The 17237-nt window shown below is 41.7% G+C and overlaps 1 protein-coding gene across 7 annotated transcripts in view; it reads left to right on the top strand.

Annotated features, from left to right (window-relative positions):
* The window catches only part of ENOX1 (ecto-NOX disulfide-thiol exchanger 1), a 374541-nt gene that overhangs the window by 207204 nt on the left and 150100 nt on the right, over positions 1–17237 (top strand). The window contains exon 1 of one of the 7 annotated variants that reach the window (XM_075741795.1): positions 6479–6589. The exons of the other annotated variants lie outside the window; for them this stretch is intronic. The gene's annotated coding sequence lies outside the window, so the exon portion shown is untranslated. Of the gene's footprint in view, positions 1–6478; positions 6590–17237 lie in introns of those variants that run through there. 7 annotated transcript variants of the gene reach the window in all.

Here is a 17237-nt window from a genome sequence, read left to right as displayed (position 1 = left end):
ACTCATGCATTTGGATGGCATCTTTCCTCCTCTGTGCAAGCACTGTTTGCAAAGCAAGATGTCACAGAGGCGCCCCAGCAGAATCTCGTGACTAGATCACTGGGTTTCATTCCTGCGGAGGGTTGTGGCATCTGTGGGGAGCAGAACCACAGGGAGGGTAGTGGGGACACAGTGCACAGGGGCCAAAAAGTGGCACAGCAGCAGACAGAGCTAGAAGAAGAGAGTTGAAGCGTGAGTGCTAGAGGAAACAACTCAGCTGACAACTCTGTCATGTAGTTTCCAGCTTTGCTTATATGATGGATATCTCCTCACAAGACTGAAAATACAGAATGTTTCAAAGTCATGGCATGGTGTAAACCACCCCACTCCCAAACTTATTGGGCCATTTATAGCCCAACGCAACCCTTCTGTTTTCAAGTCAGGGCTGGTGGCTCACTCATACACCAGTGAGGGCAGGAGCTTTTCTTTCCAAAAGGAAAGGTGAGTTGACTTTTTGTATGGAAAGTTGCATTCTTGTTCACCTGCTTTTAACCAGGTGATAGCTGTACAGATTACAAAGAGCTCGGCTTGAGAAAATGAACTGGCTTTCTGTGCCATGCAATCTCTTTGGGAGCAAAGAGTGGGGAGAAGACTGCTAAGATACTTTGCCAAGGTCAAAACTAAATGAAACTGGGCTGGACACATTACTGAGATTTGAAGAGATTTTGAAGAAAAGAGAAAAAATGAGAAGGCAATTAACTTACACCTATTTGGAAGAGGAAAATGCTCTTGTGACTGACGAGCACCCTGCACCACCTTCACTAGTTCAGCTCATGTCCATTGTGACAAGTAACTTGGACAGTTCTTTGCAAAGCACTTTTAATTCCTTGCCTGGCTAACATGATGGACATATAAATTACTTTAATTATGCTTTGACTGCTTATTTCAAAGCCAGGAGGGACACTGGTGTGATGGTTGGAGAATCAGACTAGAATTCAGCAGATCTGGATTAATTTCAAATTCCTGTCATAGCTTTGCTTTAGCAGGTAACTTTTTTTTTCCTATGCCTCATTTTATTGTCTGCAAAAAGGAAATAATGATCCTTATGTTCCATCCATGCTGTCCTGCCTTACCAGTTTAGCTGGTAGGATTTCTGGGGCTGTATATGTGCCTTGGGTCAGCGGTGCTCCAGCCCTCCTGGGCCATATCAGCCCTCCGTTTCAAAAGCTTTTGTCTTGCCTGGCTTGGAGGGAAGGTTCCCAGTGATGTTTGGATTTGGGCTCTACTTGCCTTTTGTTATCTTTCATATAGCACCTTCCTTAGGCCTATTTTGTAGAGGACTCGGGGTGCTGGAGCCAGCTTGGTGGCTGTGCAGAACAGCTCTGAGCATTTCAGATCGCCTCGTGGAAGCCTAAAACAGGCCCCAGCTCAACAGACCGGCTGAGCACATGCTTAATCTCTGCCTATTCAACAAATGCTTTAAACATAAACATGGTCCAAAGTGTTTTGCTATAGATGGGTGAGCTCCAAAATGTGCTGCTGTGCTTTGCTCGATAAGGATCGGTATTTCTCTCTGAAAAGAATTCGTTATAGGACAGACACATTAGTGCTGCCTGCATTTTTAGGTAAGAGGCTTGACACTTTGCTATATGTGTGGCAGCCAAAGTAGACAAACCCAGAAAATATTTTTTTTAATTGCTTCCTGACAAGTAAACACAGATTATTTAGTGTGATAATTTGCACAGGTATTATAGATTAATGCTATCAAGCTAAACTATGTGATGGCAACCACTGATGCTAATCTTCTGTTCTTTATTCTTCAAAACCAAAAAAACCTCATCTGCTTTAAACATTTTTTTTCTCTCAAGAACCTGATGCTTAAAGCAAGCTGCTTTCATGAAGGATATACTGAATTGCTGAGTCCAAGTTGTTGGTTTTTTTCTCCTTGCGTACAATTTAAAAACCACATCAAGATAAAAGAGTTGAAGTAGTATAGGTTATGTGTTCCAATGCAAAGAATTCTCCTGTTTTTTAAGAAAACCCTCAAATGACTTAAGAAATTGCTGATTTAAAAAATAGGAATATATTACACTGTCACCTTTGAAAACTGTGGGAGTTTAATGTAATTTAACAGATGGCCATTTATATGCGATTGCAACTTGCCGTAAACCTAATGCTGTGCAGCTGATAAACAGTGACAGAAAAAGTGGGCGATCCAAAGTACACGCAGTCAAAGCACCCAGGCCTGCCTGTATCAGCTCCTCTATAAACCACACATGGAAAACTATCCTATCAAGCCTGGGCTTTCAAAATGCATGAGACAGAACAGCGTATGAAGCAAATGCAGCAGCCAAAGTTTGTAAAAGCAACTAATACACATACATTTATACATATGTGTATATACATGTATGCATACATACATATATTTATTTCTACGCTGTATGATATGTATTCAGACGTGACTGAGAAGTGTGAATGTCTAAAGTGCTGCACACATGTCTTCTGAAAAACTGCCTGCCTTCAGGTTGAGCCTTCTTCCCTCACCCCTGTCCTCAGACTTCCCAGTCATGTTTGCAAAGCTCAGCCCTTCACTTAGCATGGTGCTGAAAAGAAAATTTGGCATGAGTTCCTTCTTTGTAACTGGGGCCCTTTGATTTGCTTGACACAGATACGGTCCTCAGCAGTCCCTGAAAAGGATTCAAATCCCTCCCTACCATCTTCATCCCTTGTATTTTTTCCAGGTGAACACTCTGCAACTCTCTCAACAAAGTGGAAATTGGGTTGTTTTTTTCTTTCCAGGACCCAAGTATGAACGTTTCTGGTAGGAGGCACGTAACAGAAACATGTTTGCCAAATGCTGCTGCCTCTTTCCTTGGATATGGGAAAGCATTTTGTTGAAATGGGAAAACCAAATGAATAGAGTCCGCCAGTCCCGCACGCCTCCTGTCTGCGAGCATCCCCACCTTGGGGACGTGGGCTGTGTTACCGACTCAGGGGAATGGGTTTAGAGGAGCCCTTTGTTGAAATATTGGCAGCACATCACTGGACTTGCTGTCGTTGCAGATGGAGCGCTTTGCCGAACAGATGGATTCTCAGCTTTCTGAAAGAGAGGGAAGGTACTTGATGTACCACGGTGGGGAAGGAGGGGGGTATTCCAGACATATGGAAGGGCAGGAAAGAAGGCACGTTCTGCGCTTTTTGGTGCACTTGGAGCCTAGCAACCTCTCCCTGGCAAACTTGCTGGGAAAGCACAAGCACGGCGCTCTGTGAGATGGCAAAGGGGCTGTAAGAGACATGGAGGAAGTAATTTGCACAGAAGCAATAAAAATTAAGGCAGAGTCTAGAAAAAGCCTGCTGTCCTGGGCGTATAACTAAGTATTACATGCTTAGGGATGGCGAAGTGCTCCCGCCTGGGATTAGAGGTGCACTCTATTAAGGCACAGGACTGGTTCCAGAACAGCGTAACTGGGACAGAGGACTGGTTAATATTTTAAGGTCTATTGTGTTGTAAAAGAGGCTAGAGATAAATGTTAGGTGCCACTGTGAAGCCAAGATTTCCTGTTTTCCAGAAGCATATGCATTGGTTTCGAACTGTAATGGTGCAGTTTGTACAATGGCATCGTTCAGATACCATGTTGCCTCTTTTCTTGCGCTCTTCTTCCTCCTCTCCTCTCCTCCCCATCTTGTTCATACCTCACTTCCAAATTAATTGTTAGGGCAGGATCAGTTTTGTGCAGCACCCAAGAGCCTGCAATCCTGACTTGAAATGATGTTATCTGATCCAATATTTACTGCTAAAATCTTTGTGCAATTGCCAAGTGGAGTGTGATAAGGAAGCAGCATGAACTGAGAGGAGCGATCGTATTTTGGTGTTGTGTGTTAACTCTCTACAAGTTTTCAGTCACTTCACACACACAGAGAGTTAGCAGAAATATTGTACTTTATTGCGGTACAATTTAGGATATGATGACATTGGACTTTAATCTTTATTTTTACCTCTTAGCTTAATTAGACAATTTCAACACCTCTTGAATGCAGACGTTAAAGCTGTTCAGCGATAATAAGGATGCCAAAGGCCTTGGAAATCCAGATTTTTTGAGGAAAAAAATTAATGTGATAAAGATCAAAAATGTCAAGGTCCTTTTAAAGTGTGATGTACTGCTGAAAGCAGCTATGCAAAAATATTGCTGTCTTAAATAATGGCTCTGGCTTTTGTTCATACTCAGAGTTGTGTCTGCAGCAACAGAAATGTCTATTTTTCCTGAAAAATAAAGCGAACTGGATTACATGCCCACTTGTGCATCCACTGTGCTCCATTTTGCAGGACCAAATTCTCAGGGAGGCTCTGAGATAAAATAAACAAGGAATCCCATCATTGAATTTTAGTGTGAACATTTTTCAGATTGTTGTGCCTGGATCTCTGCCAAGTTTCAGCCTTATAATAAATAAATTCCAACCCACACAAAAGGGGAAAAAAAACCAAAAAAAAAAAACCCCTCAACAATGACTACAACACAAAAACACTGGGCAATTTTTATGGGGAAACAAGTGGCCAAGAATAATTTATTGGAAAAGTAATTATCTAAAGAGAGTGTGGGCTCTTCTCTCTAATTGGAAACGATAACATTTTGCAGCCTTACTAAACATGCTATAGGAGGAGCATTTTGCTTCACCAACCTGGTTAAATCGAATATAAAGTTAAGAAGTTGCTTCTCTCTAGTTTATTTCTCCTTACACCCAATACTGCAGTTGAGCCCACTTCCCTCTCTGTGTGACAAAATCTAATCTGGCTGCCACAGGACCTGTGAAATTCATGGAGGTGATGAGCCAGGGTCTGCTTTCTGCATTGTATGTCTGGCTTTACTGAATCTCTAGTCACCCTCAGATAATAAATATTTCATATGTTGGACAGGTGAAAGGTTTCATTCAGCTGCAGATCTGCTTCCAAGGCAACCGATTCCTGTCATTTGAACAGTTTAAACATGTTGAAAACAAAGCTTGCTCCCTGGTTTTCTCCTCTATGATTTTACGTGTAAAGCATTATCCGTCTCCCTCCTGTCCCTCCTACAAGCAGATACAGAAAAGCCCATGGCATTAACAAGTAATTCTAAACAATTTATAACCTAAATGTATTCTCTCTTCCAGTCAAGATGGGATGAAAAATGCCATTTCATTTTACAAGCATGGAATAAATACCTAGAGATATGAAATTGCCAGGGTTAGCATCTATAAATACTCTGTACCCAAAAAATGTATGCAACCACAGTATAACGTTATGCTTTACAGTATGTTTCTCCATTACAGTGGGGTGTTTCCTCATTACCATTGTCCAGTAATTCCGTTACACGGTTGGATTTTTTTTGGAGGGGGGGCAGTTCCCCAGATCTTTCTCTGAGAAAAGTTATTAAGAAGATTGTTAGCAAAATGTCTTTAACTGCATCTGATTTCTGCCAATGTCAGTGCTTGTGGCAGATCTGGAAAATGTCTGCTGTATCCTTCACATCTTGCAGCTGAACAAGCTCTTTTAAAGTATTATTTTGTTTATTCTTCCTCTGCACATTTCCAAGCGTAATGGACAGCTGCCCTCCGTCCTCCTCTCAAGCCCTCCCTACATCTGGACTTTCTGACTCGTGCTGCACTCCATGCCCAACTCTAAACCAATGTCTGCATCCACCGCTGATGACTTCAACAAGTGTTTCCTGCCTGCTGCGTCAGTTGTAGAGAAAGGGGAAATCTATTGGAGCAGTGGTGAAATTTTGGTAGTGGTGCTCCAAGTCAAGGTGTTTTCTACCATCTCAGATCGGGCTCAGGGACATTTTTACTTGCATTGATCTTCTGCATGGATGCTTCCGTAATGCAGTTATGGCAGAATGGTGGCATTTCTCCAGAAGGCACAGATCTGTTTTAGGAAGTAAGATGGAAAATACACCTTGGGGTGAGATTGATGGGGTTTAGGTATTCTGATTCTATGATTCTATGATTCTGATGGAGATCCGTGCATAGGTGGCTTATTTCATCCCTCTGTCCTCTCTTTCTACTTACTGTACAGGTGCTTTGCACTGGTGCTCTATGCAGGGAATAGCAAGATGTTCTAGATCAGAAAGACTGACATGACAGGCACAACTGCAGTTTTGGGTTTAGGGGGGAGATGGGATGTGGGTACAATTTGTGATGGGCGTCCTTGTGGCTGGTAGCTCTGTGGCTGATCCCCCTGTTAGAAACAATTAAACTATTTCTGACCTTGCAGCCCTCTCCCTTCTGTTTCCAGGCGTATAGATTTTAGCCAGCAGGTCTCTGGTTAACCCCTCCTTGCTGTTGTTTATTTCCTGCCACTCCGCAGACACACCACTGAGCGTTAAGTATGTGAACTCAGAGACGCTCCCTCTCTCCCGTACAGTCTTAATAGCAAGGAGTCACGAGCCAGGCTTCTCCAAGCAGAATTATTTCTACCTAAGAAATATAGGCTTCAGGAGTATGCCCTTTCTCTCACCCTTTTCAGATTGCATTAAAAGCATCCACTTCAAGAAACTACAACTGTGTTTATTCGAGTGTTGAATTTGGAAGCAGTGCCGGGATCCCTGCCACGGCACGCTTGAACCGTGAAACCCAGGTCAGTTCCATTTTTTGGTTTTCATGTACTGGCATAGCGCTGCAGCGGTTTGAGCTCTGTGGGAGCAATACTTCTTTTAACATGCAGAAAACATCATATTTGATTTTATAACCTTACCTCTTGTTTTTTTTCTTTGTACTACTAAACCAAAATGTCAGGGTGGCATGTCAGTAAACACAGCGCGTTCAAAAAGGATCATGCTGACAGGCTCGAAAACTAAGTGCTCTCTTTTAAACAGGCAGGAACAGCTCAGCTTTTCCTTCCTGCCCACCAGGCTATCCCTGGACCTGAGGGGACAGATGTGCTTAATCTGCTTTTGCTCTGTCACTGTGACTGCCAGCTATTGCGCTATGTAACGTGCTCTCGGGCTATGGGAGGATAACAAGTTTCAATCACTGTTCATTGAAGTTGACTCTGTGCTCAAAGGCTGCTGACTCAATAGCCCCTTGGTTTTGTCAGTAGATTGACCTCTTCCCTGTCTTCCAGTCTTCTATGGTATTAGGGATTTTGTGGGTTTGCCATATTGCTAGAGAGAAAGGTGCTGGGGCAGCTATTGCACTGTCTGCAACTGATGGGCGGTGTTACTACGGTTGCCTGGGGTACTTCCTAAGGAGGCTGGTTTTGTTAGTAAGTCTAGTCTAGATCTCAGACTCCAAATTTCACCCAAACTGAGTCTGCATTTCTGAAATTACTCATGCATAGTCTTTCAATGCAAGGTGGATTTGCCCAGGGGCAATCGAAGGTAGCAAGATTTGGTACCTGCAATGTTTGTTCCCCCCAAACGTATGTTGGATGACTCTATTTAAAGGCACCAGACTGTTTGTCTGCTTATTGGGAAAACATCTGGAGGAAGCAGTGCTTTGTGCAAGGAAATTTATTGTTTTACTCTGGTGTGGATCTGGCTTCCCCTTAATTTCTGTCCCTGATCCCCAGTGGTTGTATGCTTTGATGTTGCTGGGACTGCTCTTGGAGTAAGGGTTCCTCTCAGTAAAAGTTATGCTGCTGTCATTTTTTTTTTAATGTTTCATACAATGGGTGAAGAATAATCTGGAATAGACCCAAAGATGGACTTTCATCACCAAGAAACTTGCAGCTAGAGCCATTTTCCCCTTCAGTCACCAAATAAGAGTCTGAAGAGCAAATTCCACGTCCAGCCCCAAGTCTTCTCCAGTTCTTCTGTGGTACATAAGTTACTCAGGTTCTAAGCACGTTTTCCTTCTTTTCAACTTTTCTTTGTGCATTTGTTCCTTGTCTAATTATTTTAGGTCAAGTCTGCAACAGCTGAACAGAATACAATAAAGGTAATGCTCTGTGATCTTCCTGCGGCAGGAAAATTTGTATGAAAAGATAAATATCTTTTTTAGGTATTATATTTATCGAAGACAATGGGGAGATAAGTTTTGAGTGACTGAAAATTCTGTGACTGCACCATTAATGTTTAATTACTATTGGCAGCCAAGAATTGCCTTTCTGGATTAACCAGACGCTCTGCTTCAGGGATATGCATAGGTGGCAGAAAGTGATAAAGCTGGTGAAACCGCACCTCTGGGAACATGTAATGGGATCTTTCCTGTGATATGCAAATTATGCTGCCAAGTTGCTGTATAAACAATTCATGGGAGAAGTGGTGAGAGGTAGTTAAATAGCTGGATCACATATCAAAGATAAAAATCCATCACTGGGAATGGAAAAATGCGTTAAAAGAGTGGTATTGCTTTTAAAAATGAATAAATAATAATAATAAAAATCTTTGTCCAAAGCACGTAGTTGCATTAAAGAGTAACTAGCAAATGATTTATCACAATTGTTGCAGTTCAGAGTAAATGAGCATTTAGGAAACCAGTGTGCATAGAGTTTGTGAAAAACAAGCCTTTTTCTAGTACAAGTAATCTAGCCAATAATACTAACTTTTTTTCTTTTTTAAACTGAGAAAAAAGATTACTTCACAAATGTTAATTTGGTTACTTTTCAGGCAGAAGACATGCACTGCTTGCTTCTCAGTGATAAAACCAATCCTGCCATTTCTATTCTAAGCATGAGCAATGATCTCAGGCAGCCTAGCAAAACATATTTCAGGGTCATGTACAGCCATAGATCAATGAGTGTGAGCGAACCTTATTGACACCAGCAGAAGCTGAACTCATGGCTTCAGTCTGGGTTTCCACTTTTTGTGTTTTACACTGTATAAGGAAAGTATTCTAGCTAATAGCACTCCTCCAATAAATCAAAGATTACTCTTTCACAAATGGCATCAAAGCCCTCATTGACATTGTGCCCAACTGCATTGTTTTTCCTCAGAGGTCAATCCCTGTAGCACTTGTTTTCCCTCAGCCCTTTCCTCTATCTGCTGTTCATTTAGGATCATCTGATGTGGCTCAGCTGAAGCCAACTGAGAAGCCTCTGATTAACTTCAGTGGGAGCTGGATCGTGCACGAGAGTCCTAAGGGGCTAGCAGCAGAAAATTTAAGAACATAGCAGGGAATATGTAAGCATCATGAGGCAAGGGAAATATTTTTGGCCTGTGACTTTCTTTTGTTTTGCTATGTAATAGGAATGATGCTCTAGATAGAGTTGTGCAGTCATAATAAACAGATCCTGCATTCAACAAATGCATCCAATTCCATTCTATGTTTAATCACCCACAAAAGCTGTGTCAGATGCTCTTCCACCAGGAACAATATCTCCTAATTAACTGTAATTAAGGTATATTATAACAACAGGATGTGAAACTAGATGGATCTGTCTCTTGACATTTCAGATTTGGATTTTTTTTTTTTTTCTGCCAAGTTTCTTAATATGTTTCAATTAATGATAACAGAGGCCAGGCCATTCTCAGCAATGGATCTTCATACCTGAATCTTAGTACCACTGAGATGAGATGGAACATGAAACTTTCCACCATTAAAGCACCCTTAGAAACATGCATGGACCACAATTAAGCTGATTTTACTGGCCCAGATGTTGATTACTAGGAAGCTAAGGGTCAAAGCTTGATTGCCTTATCCTGGAAAGCGCAAAAACTGTGCCAGGAGATGACAAGACAATCCAGTACCTTGTCTGCAGGTTCTTCAGAGGATCTGTAGCCATTCATAGCAGGTTGGCATCTCTTTTCATTCACTGAGAAACCATACAAAGCTTTTTATTCATGCACTATTTTAAAAAGCAAATTTTTAACTTGAGGGCCCAATGAAGGGGTTTGATTATCATCTAGGAAATTATTGCTTCTCCTCTGAGCTGTGGCAATCATCAAGGCTTCACCAGCTGATAAGCATTTGGAGAGCTAATCAGTAAAGCTTAGGTATAGTCTTTGTATAGATAGCTTAACAATTAAGATGTTTTAAACTAATCCTGAATGAAAGGAAATTGCCAACTTAAAAGAGAGAATTTCTTAGTTGAGGCATTTAATTAAACTGAATACGCTGCTCCCTTGCCCCTAGCAACAGTTGTCCTTAAGATTAACAACATTGAATTTCTACCAAGGCTGAAATCTTGTTTGTGCCCTGAAATATGGACTAACACAACAATGTGCTACAATTCCATCTTGCGACTCCTCCCGAACTTAGTGATGCTTCACTGGCGCCAGCGATGCACTTGCAGCATCACCAACCTTGGGGTCGGAGCTGTTGGGACTTGGGGAGGAGCTCACTGTTTTAAAGATGAGCATAGATGAAACTGGGTTTCTGCAGTGTTTAGTATGGCGTATGGATATTTTCCTGAAGTCATCTATTAGATGTCGTAAAGCATATGCAATCAGAAAGTCTTGTGTAAAAGACTGGGGAAAAAAAGATGAAAAGCGTATCTCCCGTGCTGTTCTGCTGGGCAGCTCTATTATGATCAGGACTTAAATTAAGTGTTCTACTATATGTGTGATTGCACGATATAATCATGTTCCTGGGATTGGCGTGGTGGTGGTGTGTCATTTATTTTTAGCTACCTCAGTTCCCTGTAACTTCCTAAAGAAAATATTTCATAGATTTATTTGAATTGTGTTCCCAAGCACAATTATATTCCCAAGTAAATCGGTTATCTGGTTGAGAAATGACATGATTACAAACTTTTAGTTTTCTTTTAAGATACTAGTAAACAATTTTTTTAAAGTCTCATATTTTGTTTGCTTCTTATGTGCCCATATCGTTTGATCACATGCAGGAAATATTTTTGTACGCTGCTGCTATGCATGACTAAGAAAGGATCTGTAGATAGAACAAGATGAGATACAGGCTGTAATTTACACCTGACAGAGTGTGAATTTCATTGCGAGTACTTTTAAAGGAAACTTGCTATTTTCTCCACATTCAGATAGACAGCGATTCCATAAGAAATTATGATCAGTGTCTTTTTTTTGTTTGTTCTACTCTGCTTTGGTTTTGGTTTTTATTAGGGAAAAAAAATTCCTCAACCTAATGCAATCCTGTGTTACCTGCAGGCTCAGGTCATGGTCCTGTAATGCTGGACATACCCCATAAACAGAGGACAGCCTGACTAGGCAAGATTAATAAAGTGTGGGATAAAGAAAGTATTATCACACTATTTCATGGGTGGGGGATCAAGGCACAGGCAGTTTAAATTACTTGACTATGGCAGAGCTATACGAGAAACAGGAATGTCCTGGATCCCCATCCAGTTGCTGTTCCATTTCTAGAGAACTGAAGACCCCTTATTTGTTTTGGCTGAACTTCCAAACTATCCAAAACTGCAGACGTTTGGAGATAGAAGGGGTCTATTAGTCTTTCTTACTGAAAGAAATATTAGCAGGCAATTAAAAGAAAAATAAATGGGACCCATTCAAACTGCTTTACTTGCTGTTGCTTTGAGCTTCAGGCAAGAAGGTACATAGAGGTCATTTAACCTGACTACTTATATATCACGGGTCACTAGTGTCACCCAGTCACTCCTAAATTAAACCATATATTTTAGACAGAAATACACCAGTCTCACAACATGTTTTCTATTCAGACTGTAAATTCAAAGGACAGGGCTTTGTTCTCTACATGTATCTGCTTTGCATCTCCAGTAGTATCACCTGGATAAACAAGGGCAGTTCATACTCCTGTTGCTTTAATCCCTTGCATCATCACAATTATTTTGATTAACTTGATACCTTGGACCTTAAAAGGATAACAAACCATTAACAACATGAGCAGAGGTGGTGCCAAAGAGGCATGGACACTGACCCTGACACCCCATTGTCCCTTCTGTGTGCCAGAAGAGCTCTGTGCTGCTGTAGGGAGGGTGTTGAGCAGTGGCCATCGAGCTACACGGGGGAAGCTGAGGGAAACTGCTGCACCCCAGCGCCCTTTACACAGGCTACGTCCTCTGCGCATTCAAGGAGTGAAGTCAAGATTTAGTCCCAGGAGAGCATGGTACAGAAGTTTGCTGGATGACAGTATAAACAAACAAGTCAAAAGCCATCATACCATATTCATAGCTACAGGCCAAATGCTTTATTCATAACACTGCAGTGAAAGTATTAACATTGCATTTGTTTAAAAAGTAACTAGTAGGCCATTTGTGACCCTTAGAATACACATGTGAAGCAGTGCTCTGCTGGTTTACACTGGTTACATTCTGCTTTACGTTTTCCAGAGGGCCAATTTGCAAGGATTTTTACTGCAGTAACAACAGCTATTTATGAATATAAGTCACTAATTGACCAAAGTTTCACACAGTGACTTCACGCCTTCCGCTTCACAGTTAAAGGTTCTGCAAATCTTTTGGTCCTGTTGTTGACTTTGGGTTGTTTCTGATTGTATCTTGAAGCCTGGAAATACTGTAGTACAGTAAAGTAAATACATTATTCTTGTTATTGCCCTTGTTATTAGAAAATATTTATATAGTGCAGTAAATTTGCATTGTGCTTTACCAACATAGATAAAGGCAAATTCTCTCCCCAGAAGAGCTTATAATTCAAATAAGGCAAGACAAACAAACCTACAATCCTTCAGAAAAGAGTGGGTGAAAGGATTATTAACTATGTGAAAGGGGTGGAGGGCCTACATGAGTAGAGAGGGAGGATGCTATCATCATCACTGTTCCTAATTTTACATCACAGTAGCGTCTTAAAAGTCTCAAAAGGGACGAAATCCTGGCTGCACGAGGTGCTATGCGGAAGCCTGGCAGGAGGATGGCCTTGCCCCTGGATCTCGGAGCATCACTGACTTGCTGCTGACATCCCTGCCCGAGGGGCTCCTGGCTAAAGCCAGCATCAGTCCAATTACAGCACAAGGAGTGCCGGGTCTCTAGTAGTTTTTAGGCCTGCCTGAGGGAAAATCCACATGATTTCCTGCTCTGAAGAGTTATAATTGAAATTGGAGAAAGCAAATGCATGTACAAGAAAGCGTTTTAGAGAAGGGGAAGTGGAAGGGTTGTTGATTGGGTAAAGGTACAGCAGGACCACCTGGAGGGAGGGAGGGCTTTTAGCATCATTATATTCACCATGATCGGCAGTTCAAGTCTCATCTGCCCTGATCCCTTGACAGCTAGTTACAAGGGAGAAGCCTCAAAATAATTTTTGTTGCCTGATCATAGCTCATACGCAGTAACTGCTGTTCTCCTGATCTGATCTGGTGTAAAATATGGGATTGCTTCTCCCTCAATGGAAGAGAAAGAAGGTGTCCAAGTGTCCCATGAAGAAGAGCACAACCACAGAGTATGTGATATTCCTAAGTCTGCAGCTCTACAGTAACTCGCTGGTGATCCCATATAGAACTATTCAGAAAACAGACACAGTTACTGGCTTCACTTAGCAACAACCTCTGCTGAAAGCTAATGGGTATGAGGGAGCACAAAGAGCCTTGAAGCTCTGTTTTGTTCTGTGAGAGGTGGGAAGACTTCTTTGTTCACTTCATTTACCCACAGCAACCAGCTGACAGAGGGAAACTCCCTGTAGCTGTTCTAACCTCCTAATCAAAATAAAGTGCTGGCCCCAAGCATGGCATGAAGGAAAAAGAAAGTCAGTAGCAGCCTGGCCAAGGCTGGTGGGCAGAAACAAGGGACTGTGGTAGCTCAGAGGGTTATGTGGTAGCCGCTGACGTTTAAGAAGGGAGCTGCAAGGAGCAAGGGAGTTAAGTGTCTGGGAAAGAAATGGGGCTGAGAAGATAGGATTCGTTTGGAAGTGAGAAGAAAAGGGCCAGGAGGAGTTCTCTCTCCAGGGAACAGGCAGACGTAGGCCATCACAGTTGTAGGAAATGTGTTTGAGTGGGCAGCTCCCGTTGTCAAACACTAATAGTCATATGTTGGCATATTCACTGGGGATGGGCAGGAAAAAAAAACAACAAAAAAACCCCAGAAAGCAAGCCATCTCTCTCTCTAAATATCCGTATGTATATATATTTGGGGACCTTCTCATGAGTTACTGCAAACTGAGTCATGATTTCTGTACTCCTGAGGTTTTCTGTGCTGGAGTTACCAGGCAGGCAAAGGACGGGAGTGGGAGCCAAGTCCCTGGGGACTGAGTATCTTGTTGGGATTCATACGGCATCCAGGTAGCTGAGCAGTAGCTGGGCTTCCAAGGCACAATTTGCTTAGCCCAGCTCATCTCATCCCGTGGGTGTTTGACAAAGCAGATGTCCACATCCAAAATTGCAGTGTAGACTTTTAGCCAGAGAAGTGAGATGTGTACCTCCAAGGTGTGTTTCATTGCCTAGTGAGGGAGGGGTCTGAAACAGGCTGTCATATCTGGTTCTCCCCATTGGCAACAGGGCAGCAGGAAAGCTCAGGCATAGATGTCTGCGTTGGCTGAAGTTAGGTGAGATGAATCCCTCCCTCCCCTAATAAAACAGCACAGTATAACAGACAATACTGTCTTGGCTGTGAAGAGATATTTGGATGAGAGAATGGCCCGTGGCAGGCTAAGGCAAGAAATGTGCCTCTGTTGTAAGGGGAAGTGTGGAGTCAATGGATGGAAGCAAGAAAAAAAAAAATACAAGGGAAAGCAAGAAAGATTATTGTGAGGTAAATGGAGAAGAACAGGAGATATGCTAAGAGAAATGGAAGGAATACAAGATAAATGAGACCAGAGAGCACACTACCAATTCAGAGCTTGTAGCTGCAGAAAAGATCCTGAGTGCGATGTGCTAAGACGGGATGGCAGCTTTTGGAGTGAGGACAGATTGATGGAAGAGATAGTGAGTTTTTCTCATAAGCAAAATTTATCACCAGAAACCTTGAATTAAAACAAAACAAGCCTAAACCTCTTTTCCAGAGTTTCACTTAGCAGCCATCACTGAGAGAATACTTGATGGTCTTGCATAAAATTTTGATCAATATGACTTCAGATCGCTTCAGTACTTGGCGAAAAAGCGCTTTGCCGATCACCCAGGCACATAACCAAGGACACTTAGATGCCACCTCTTGTCACAATTTGGTCCAATGTTAAAAGTGTATTTTAAAAATATGAAAATAGTTTGATTGACAAGGATTTTTTTTTCCCCATGAATGTCTGCCTGAAAAGACAGGCTGCTTTAACTCAGGAGTTCAATTATACAGGCTTCGAAGGAGAAGAAAAATGATAATGAATGCATTTTAGAAACTTCTAAAAAGTTGCTTAAAATAGATTTTCCCTACATAATGTTGCCATGTGCAACTCAACTGTCTCCTGGTCTTCTGGGGCTAGAAGAGAGCAGTCTGTGTTCATCTGGAAATTCAGTAACGAGGCTCCCCATCCTCTGATGAACTGTATGATACCATCCCCAGGGCTCTGCCACAGACAGGGCTTACCCGTCAAGCTGTTCATTTTTTCGGGAGGTGGCATGGGAGTGATTTCACTTCAGGTTAACCAGGAAGCTAAAATGCTCTTTCTGGAAGTGTGTCCCAGCTTGCTTTGGTCTTTTTTTTTTTTTTCCCCTCTTTTTTTTCCTTCATCTGTTTTTCTTTAAAAAAAAAACAAACAGCCAAACAATGCTTTGTATCGCGGCTGCTTGGAACAGCTCTAGTAAACATGAGGTAAGGACATCGCACAGTAGTGTGGGAGAAGCTTTGTGATAAGCGTGGTGCATTTATATAGGTGTTACCTCAAGCCCAGATAGGTAAGAAATAGCATGTATAGCCCACATATAGTGACTGTCCCAGGTACCGTATGGCATCGAGGAGGCATTCCAACACCTCTCACGGGAACATTTCAGTATTCAGCCTTCCACTGAAGTTGCTGAAGTGTGTTTGCTCAAGACCTGCTTTGGGTGCTTTCTCTGTTGCCTGAAATACAGTGGTGTGGGATGTCAAGTTTCTAAAGTGATTGGTGGGCTTCAGTAGAAAACACCATGATACAAGGTCTACTATTAAAATAATTAAAAGATTTCAGAATATTTTTTTTGTTGTTTAATATAAATTCTTAAATTGCAGAAATTTAAAGGAAGGGTTGGTCTGATTCTGCCTTTTTAAATAGGAAGCAAGTGATTCACAATTGCAAGCTGTCTTGACAGAGTGAAAAGCGAAGACGCAATCATCAATTAACGACAGCATTTTGTGTTCAAGGAATAATCAGACCCATTTTTATCAAGGCTGTGCTGCATCGCTAGCCTGCAAAGTTGCTTTCCCCCCCCCCTTCCAGATGATTTTGGAACTGCGTATGCTTTTTCAATCACTAAGCTGGACTTCTATAATGCTTTGCTTAATGTGCCTCCAGATTCTGTTATTTATAGACTTCTGCATATTCAGACTGCAGCTGCTAAAAGACACACAAAAGAAAAAGCACATTTGTAACCTGTTAAGGTTTTGCTCTGAGATGCCAGTGAAGTTCAGGATTTAGCATGAAATATTACGGGGTGACCTTTCAAGGAGCATCGCAAGAGAACACCTGTTTATCTTGAAGACCTTTGTTTTATTTTTTTTTTTTTTCACTGTTGAAATCTTCCAGTGTTCTGCTTTCTGAGGGAAGTCTGGCCTTTGTGTGTACCATGTGTTATCTTCAAGAAGTGCTGGGTCAGAGGATTTAAGTAATGCAGCATCTCAAATGAGCAGTTCTTCCAGAAAATGTGTTTTGTGCAAATTGGCTTTCTTAAATTTGGAAGGAAACTGTAAATGTATTGTGATTTTTTTCCTAAGTTGTCTTAGTCCTATCAGTTTGGCCATGATTTACTCGTTAACTGTTTTTCAGTGAAAATTGGTGGAACGGATCCTTTGTAACTATGTAAACCCCTACATATTCAGTGTACATAGTGAAAAGTGAAATCTCTTAATGCTGCAGCATATGTTTTATGAGTTTATAAGATGATGATCTAGGTTTTTTAATGGCATAATCTAGAATGAGCAAAGATGTTATAATTCATTCATAAGATGAAAAATCAGAATTATTATGTAAGTGAGCACATAACCAGAGCTCCCCCCAGTAAGGCTCTAAGGGTCGAACTCTGCTTATCTTCACTGGCTTGTTCCTAATGAAGCAGTTTTCTTAAGGAAAGTGCCAGTTTCTGCAGGATCAAGCATTGCTTTCGAAGACCTCCTGTAAGAGGGAGACACGACAGACAAAACCAGGTAAACAGGGTGACTCACCGCAGACCCTGGAAAGCAACTGGCTTCTCTTCAGTAGACCTGCACGGGGAGGAAACGTACGTTAGATGCCTAAGTTAGGGTCCCATCCCGGAAAATAAAACACTTTTTCAAAAATGCTCTGGTAGCTCATGTATTTTTTTTAATTGAATTAGTAAATGGG

Source organism: Balearica regulorum, chromosome 1, assembly GCF_011004875.1.
Source record: "Balearica regulorum gibbericeps isolate bBalReg1 chromosome 1, bBalReg1.pri, whole genome shotgun sequence".
NCBI lineage: Eukaryota > Metazoa > Chordata > Aves > Gruiformes > Gruidae > Balearica > Balearica regulorum.
Note: the sequence above shows the minus strand (reverse complement) of the source record. Positions and strands in the feature narration are given on the sequence as shown.